This window comes from Ctenocephalides felis, unplaced genomic scaffold, assembly GCF_003426905.1.
Source record: "Ctenocephalides felis isolate EL2017-DRISC unplaced genomic scaffold, ASM342690v1 CF-g0.4_SCAFFOLD_02475, whole genome shotgun sequence".
In the NCBI taxonomy this organism is placed as follows: domain Eukaryota; kingdom Metazoa; phylum Arthropoda; class Insecta; order Siphonaptera; family Pulicidae; genus Ctenocephalides; species Ctenocephalides felis.
This window is the reverse complement of record NW_020538629.1, coordinates 11,987-19,930: the sequence shown is the minus strand read 5'-3', so window position 1 is coordinate 19,930 and position 7,944 is coordinate 11,987. Positions and strand designations below refer to the sequence as shown.

The 7,944-nt window shown below is 27.7% G+C and overlaps 1 pseudogene; it reads right to left on the bottom strand.

Annotated features, from left to right (window-relative positions):
• Nucleotides 1-1,056: 1,056 nt before the first annotated feature.
• Nucleotides 1,057-7,561, bottom strand: LOC113380942 (annotated as a pseudogene).
• Nucleotides 7,562-7,944: the final 383 nt, after the last annotated feature.

Here is a 7,944-nt window from a genome sequence, read left to right as displayed (position 1 = left end):
CTTGCACTATATTTACTTGATCCATCTAGTTTACAATTTTTAAATAAAATTGTCCACAATTATTTATCATATATATACTTAAAATTTATTTAAAATAATCTCATTATAAAACAATCTTTTATTACAAACATATTATAATGTAGCTTAAAACTAAAAATTACAATTTTCATTAAAGAAATAAATTACAGTTTAATTAAAACTCATTCAATTATGTTTCACCAATACAAAAAATAAACAATCTTTAACAGTCTTCATATAAATCGAAATATCCTTTAAGCATTGGTACTTTTTCATGTAGCTCAGGTGTAATAATAAATGAAATAATAGAATTAAATGAAGTCGAATATTAGGTAGGTTATAGAAATCTATAATAAAAGCTTCAGATTTATATTTAAAATTCTAACATATAAATTAGCACTACATGTTCATATACCCTATTTAGAAAACGTTATCAAATATGTTTACTTTTCGTAGTAAATGCAATACAAAAAGCAATCACTTTTATAGAAATTTTCTAAACAAAATACTTATTACTTATCAATAGACCTATGCCTCCTAATTATGTCGAAAAAACATTCCCTACTTACACACAAATTTTATATTATATATTTTTATACAAAATTAACCAAAATTACAAAATTTTCTTAGAAAATTTGTGGAATATTTTTACTATGGCAATTATAAAAAAATCTAAACATTTAATCATTATAAAAAAGTCTTTGTCTGTGTGTGACATTAGTGAATTTAATGATATCTTCAACTAACATTACTTCCTAATTAATTATCTATATGAATATTTCTAGATTGAAAAGAAACGATAAACGAAAGCCATAACAAATCAAAAAAATAATAATTATTCAATGTACAATAATATTAACTTAAACTATTGGTAGCACAATTCAAATATGGCGATTCCAAATTTAATGAATAAAACATTAATTTAAATTAAATTTTTCCATTAAAGTTAGAGGACCCGATATAAAATATCATATATATAAAACTGTGAATATTTATAATATTACATGTAGAAAAATCATATAAAAATTAATCGTCCCGTTATTAATTGTGCAAGAATATAAAATCTTTATTGCTAAAGCAACACAATTATTAATACGACGAGTCAGAACAAAATCAAATTGTTATAAACCAATGTCGATGAGCATAGTTTGAATGAGATTTGAATGTATGTTGAATAATGAAGGTAAATTTCTTACATCTCATATCTATCAGTTTTTATGAATAATGTTAAGATTGGTGTGTTTTTAATTAACTCATTTTGATTCCTTTTCCTTGTTTTCTTCAGTTTCCTTCTCGGCTTCTTTTTCTTTTTCTTTCTCATCGGACTGAAAAAGGAAAAAATTATATTAATATTGTGATAATAATATAATGATAAAATATTTATAACATAAATACATATGTAATACCTTATAAAATTTAATAATATAAAAAAATTTCCATTAAGAAGAATAATATAACAAATTGATATTCATAAATTGATTGTATTTAAGATAGTATTATTATTAATTCAAATTCGATAAGAAGAATCTTAAAATTTTTAAAGCTCGAATATTTAAATAAACATAAATTGCTATTTCTGAATATAGTCTTATCATACATGATATTAGAAATAAATGAATCTTAAACTTAATTATATAGGCTTCATGGAAAAAATATTATATTTTTATAAATCATTGCTTTATTAATTTATGTAAGTGTGATAAGTATACTTATGACTAGAAAATAGATTTTATACCTTTTCCTTTTCGATATCTTTTTCTAACTTATCTTCTCCTTCTTGTTCAGCAACTTTTTCTTCGCCTTCCTTGGTTTCCTTGCCTTCTTTTGTTGGCTCAGGTCTAAAAATTAAAAAATCGATTATAGTACATAAAATTCAGGATATATGATTATATTTAAATTATTATATGTAGATAAATATGTATATATGAAGTACATATGTAATATATGTCGAAAGTGTATTAATTTGATGTTGACGAATTTTCTATTTATTGCTAATGAATGAAATATTGAATTCAAAGTCGTTTTATTCAAAACTTTTATATAGGAGTGTATAAAAGTGTTCCCTAGGAAATGTAGTAAATTTTATCTAGTTTCACCCTGTCTAACTCAAAAGGGGTGGTTCCATATGAAATTTTTGAGTTATTTGACAAAAACCAAAAAAATTCAAAGTCGTTTTATTCGAAACTCTTATATGGGAGTGTATAAAAGTGTTCCCAAGGAAATGTAGTAAATTTTATCTAGTTTCACCCTGTCTAACTCAAAAGGGGTGGTTCCATATGAAATTTTTGAGTTATTTGACAAAAACCAAAAAAATTCAAAGTCGTTTTATTCGAAACTCTTATATGGGAGTGTATAAAAGTGTTCCCAAGAAAATGTAGTAAATTTTATCTAGTTTCACCCTGTCTAACTCAAAAGGGGTGGTTTCATATGAAATTTTTGAGTTATTTGACAAAAACCAAAAAAATTCAAAGTCGTTTTATTCGAAACTCTTATATGGGAGTGTATAAAAGTGTTCCCAAGGAAACGTAGTAAATTTTATCTAGTTTCACCCTGTCTAACTCAAAAGGGGTGGTTCCATATGAAATTTTTGAGTTATTTGACAAAAACCAAAAAAATTTAAAGTCGTTTTATTCGAAACTCTTATATGGGAGTGTATAAAAGTGTTGCCAAGGAAATGTAGTAAATTTTATCTAGTTTCACCCTGTCTAACACAAAAGGGGTGGTTTCATATGAAATTTTTGAGTTATTTGACAAAAACCAAAAAAAATGTCAATTCAAAGTCGTTTTATCTAAACTTTTATATCGGATTCAAAGTATAAGTTACTCACTGTGGTTTGGGCAGATGGGAGTTGAGGTCCAGCGTCGCGCAAATGTCTTCCCAATCGGCGAAGCAGCGCTCCTTCATACGAGAGACATGTCCTACGAGATTCGGGCATCTTTCGGCCATGTAGTCCCTCAATGGGTAGGACACATCAGGAGAAATGTAGTGAATCTGGGCCAAGTTGGCAAAAGCGACAATGTCCAACTAAAATAGACACAAATCAAAACCATTAACCAAATTACATCAACTCAAAAAAAAAAAAAAAATTACATCAATTATACTTACGGTGGTGGGTTCATCGCCGAAGAAGAAGGGCTTGTCAGCCAACATGTCGCTCAGCACTTGGAGATCGTTGTTGCCAAATTCAGCAATTTCATCTGGTTTGTGGACACCAATTCCTTGAGCCTTCACTTTCTTAGCACCCTGGAACCACTACACGTCACCAACACAGTCAGAATAGACACGGACACAGATTTGATAGGAAAAATTAAAACATATATGTGAAAATGGAAATTGCCACGATTAATTGACTACTTGGTAGTAATAAAAAATTTAAATCTAGATCTATCAGTATTAAATTACAAATTTGAAAATATCATTTTTGCTTTTTTTTTGATATTTTTGTACCCTTTTCAAGTGGCAACTTAACTAATTCACATGTATGTTTTAAATAATTTGCTTGGAGCGAGCATGCAATTTCGCAAACAATAATATAAGTGTGATATGTAGCTAAATACAATTTCAAAATTTAAATTAGAATTACATCTTAATATCAAATAAATATTAGTATTTGGTGCTAGTACACAAAAATGATCTTGCTGATTATGTGGCTACAAAATACATTTCATTCATACACAGGGAAAAATATTAACATTGTTCAAGTAATTGCTTATTATTATAAAAAGTCAACAATTGATTTTCAAGCAAACATAATTTACAACGCAATTGCAAAATCAGTAATCTTCGTCTTATGTGCAAAAGTTGAATGATCCCAGTATCAATGTTTTCCAAGAAATGATTTGTTGAAGAATTTCGAAAACAATGAGATATTAATTATCATATTGTATGACAAAACATAAATATGTGCACAAAAAGTATATAAAAGTAATTACGTATATATAATTTTTTGTATTACTTTAATATGAGTGTTGTTAAATTTTAAAATTATTAAATAAAATGTTACAAAAATCATAATACTATGATTCAGTAACTAAATTAATTTCCAAACCTACTAAGTAATCTAAATTAATTATGGCCGATAAAAAATTTATTTGTAAATTAACTAATTGTAAGATGAAGAGATTTTTATTTTTTATCCTAAAGAAAAATATTTTTAAAATAACTAAAATTGCAGTTAGAACCAAAAGTTAGAATTTAGTAATCACACCTTAGTGATTTTAACACAATTTTCCTTTCGGTTTCATTTAAAAAAAATATATAAGTATTTTGCAAATAATCAAAAATCTGTAAGAGAGATATAGAACAATTTATTTCGAAATTCAAGAATCAACTTGTTTATTTATTCTAATAAAAAATATTATTCCCATTACTAAATTCTATATCTCGTATTTAGTTTACCCAAAGTAGGTTTCTGAAACATTTCTTGAGAGATATTTTTTATGGATGGATTTAGAACGTATTGAGATATAATCTTAAAAATCATCACGTTTTACAGAATGTATTTCTAATATCGTGAATGTAATGTATAGTAAATTAAGTGATTGGAAGATATTGGCATACAATTGACCTCGACTTCAAGAACCATAAATTATATCAAATTATGTAGGAAATCAGATTCGAAAATAAAGCCAGGATAAAATAATAATAGTGGGTTACAAATTAAATTGATCCTCTTATATATTGCTATCTTTCAGTTATTTATATTTTAATTAATAAGTAGTTTGGAAGTTAATTTAATTTTATACTAATTTAGCCTAGTATAGTTAATTGAATGCGATTTGTTATGTTTAGAAATTAATCTAAATTGAGAGTAATATATTTTAATTTTTTCAAGTTACCTGTTCTTCAACAACAATAATTTCTTTTTTGTATTAATTTACAACTATAATATTTTTCTATAGTAGTAATTATTCAAATTAAAATTAAGAAGTGCCTGAGAATGGTGGAAAGTTCTTGTATTTTTAAAGTTATTTTTTTAATCCTGCAGTTTTACTTGTTGTCGACTTTGCAACAGGTGTAAAAATTAATGTATATAGTGAAAAATGCTCACTATTGAATTTTGCCAATATTCTCCAAACTTCAATTAAAAAGTTTTACATCATACCAAATGATAGAGCAAATCAAGTACAACTGAGGCGAGATGCATTTGCTGGTGCATAATACTGAAGAAAAATCTTGTATTTTGAGTAAATTTGGTCACTAACTCCTTTACTATATTTTTAGCGGTAAACATAAAGCAATATTATAAAATCGTGTAGATAAAAATTTATAATTAGTATTCGCCAGGAGTGCTGCATGACCCTACCCACCAGATAGATAATATGGAAACCACCTATTCGCAATGTTTTGCTTTCTAACCAAGAGATGAATGACTTCTTACGAAATTCGCGAAATGTGGGACTTCGTATTGTATTATATGGACAAGCTTTCAAAATGACAATTCGAAGAGAAGGGAAGGATGGTAGGATGGTACATCATGCCAGGAAAGGATAGTTTTGCAAAACAAATCGAAGATGATAAATTATAGACTAAACTCATAATGGAAGAAAAACACAACTTAAATAAAAATACTATAAGAAAATAATCTCGCATTAATAAAAATTCCATTACCATTTGTCTTCCGTTCCTAAAAATTTCTCCGAATACAATTACTTTATTTACAAACGAAATTCCATCGACATGAAATGTTATGACAATTTTATCAAAGCCTGCTGGCAAAAATTCCGTAGACAATAATACATGGACAGCCAGCAGAATAAGCAAAAAGATAAATGAGCGGTTTTTAAAAGATGACATTGAAATATGATAAGCCAGATTACGCAAAGGAAGCAGCCACTGTCGAAAACTTTTTATAAATCGTTACCATTGAAAGATCCGTTCTAATGTAAGAGATAAATTATGGTCCATTAGAGTTTACTGCTTAAATATGGCTATTTCAAATTAGGTGAATATAATTTTAGTTTTTCTCATTCATTCAACTAACGCTACTATAAATACTCCATATATCAATAATTAAAAAATCCAACTGACCTTGCGTCCAAAAGCAAATTTGAAGAAGAAGTTGAGGATTCCATTTGGAATACGAGTTCCAAGAGCATGTTGCAAATTGACTTTGTATCCTTTGATGACACTTTCTGGGTACTTTGTACGCCACCAGTAAACGATCCATACCAAGTGGTTTTCAATCATGGATACCTGGAAAAAAAGAAAATTAAATATTTAAGGACCCCTGGCTTACATATATTTATCAGGTCCAAAGATGTGATAGCGAAGTACTGATTTTGATAAAAAAAAACGGGAGTGAAAATCATTTCATGTTCTTCAGATGAAGAATCACTTCTTTGATATAATCAAAATTTATACTTGTTTATCTATGGATATAATGTAAAGTAGAAATTTCCATTCGTAAATTAATTAAAAAATATTGATTACTATATTACACTTCATTTAATTGATATTCCCCTGCATGTTTATTAATAGAATTACTGTGTTGTCTTCGATCAAATTAAGAATGTATGATTTCCTTATCCTCATGAATATATCCCAGATTTCATGTCAGTGTCACCAAAAATCCCATAAAATATACTCAAGGGCGTAAAAATCCCTCGACCCAAACAACAACAACCCTACTGTATTTATTTAGACGCACGACTGATTTTTAGTATCAGAGTTAACATGAAACGGCACATTTGAGACAACTACACCCATTGTTGAAGATATTGAAGGGTTTCTTCAAAAGCTATTAGGCATTAAATCAAATAACATGATAAATAAAATAAACAACATTTTGGATAATGATTGAGGGTAGTAGTTGCCTCTAAATTGGTGTTAAAGATTAAAGATGAAACTTAGAAAAATGTGAATAATGTAATGTTTTATTATGCAAATTAATTATTTGTACTATTCATATTGATTTTATGTTTTAACAAAATTAAAATAAATTTTTATCAAGAAAAATGGCGCTATAATGGCGTCCACTTAAAACCGGTACGCCATTTCGACGCTCAACCTAAAACGACGCCTCGATCAGGGTTGAGTGACTGATAACCGTACCGGCTTTCTGCGGAACACGAGATAAAATTGCGCCAGAGTTAAATTTTACTTCTGAATAATTATGAAAAATGTTGTTTTTTATACAAATAAGAAATTTAAATTCGCTTCAGAACAATTATTGAGCATATAAAATGTATTCATCTAAGTATGAAATAATTTATGGCTGGTTTATGAAGCAAGAAATTTTGTATATTGGATCTTTTTGTTATGAAATTTCTTGACCAGCAATGCTCTATCAACAGAGATTGTTAATAAATTAGGATAAAAATAAATAAAAACGACAATTATTACATAATTCACTTAAATTATATATTTTATTTACCATAGCATGGGAGACATTGCGTTGTTCTGGTGTCAAAGCAGCATCCAGATCCTTTCCGTAGCGTTTGGACAACTCCTTCATGATGATGGCACTGTCAGCAATTCTTCACCATTCAATTCGACGAAAGGCAATTGTCCTTTCTTGCTGCGGAATTTCATCTTGTGGTCGACATTCTGGAAATAGATAAATAAGATAATTAATAATAGTTTTTGTACTATAAATGCAACTGAACCTAAAGCTCAGTAGTGAAATAAGTTGCAATATGATGATGTATTGATGTCAAAAATTGATCTATTTAATAACTTTTGAATTATTTCGTTACAATTATATCAGAAAAAGTATTTGGTTTTTAACTTTGCTCTAACATTGATAATAATAAGATCAGTGTGATCCAATGACCAATATACAGTAAGTTTCCTTCATATCTAATGAAATTGAGTCTTCTTCACAAAATTAAAATTATTATTATTAAATTTATTCAATATTTGTCAAGAACCATATTTCGCTTGCCTAGGAAATTTATCTACATTTCACATCCTGTGTCTGTTAG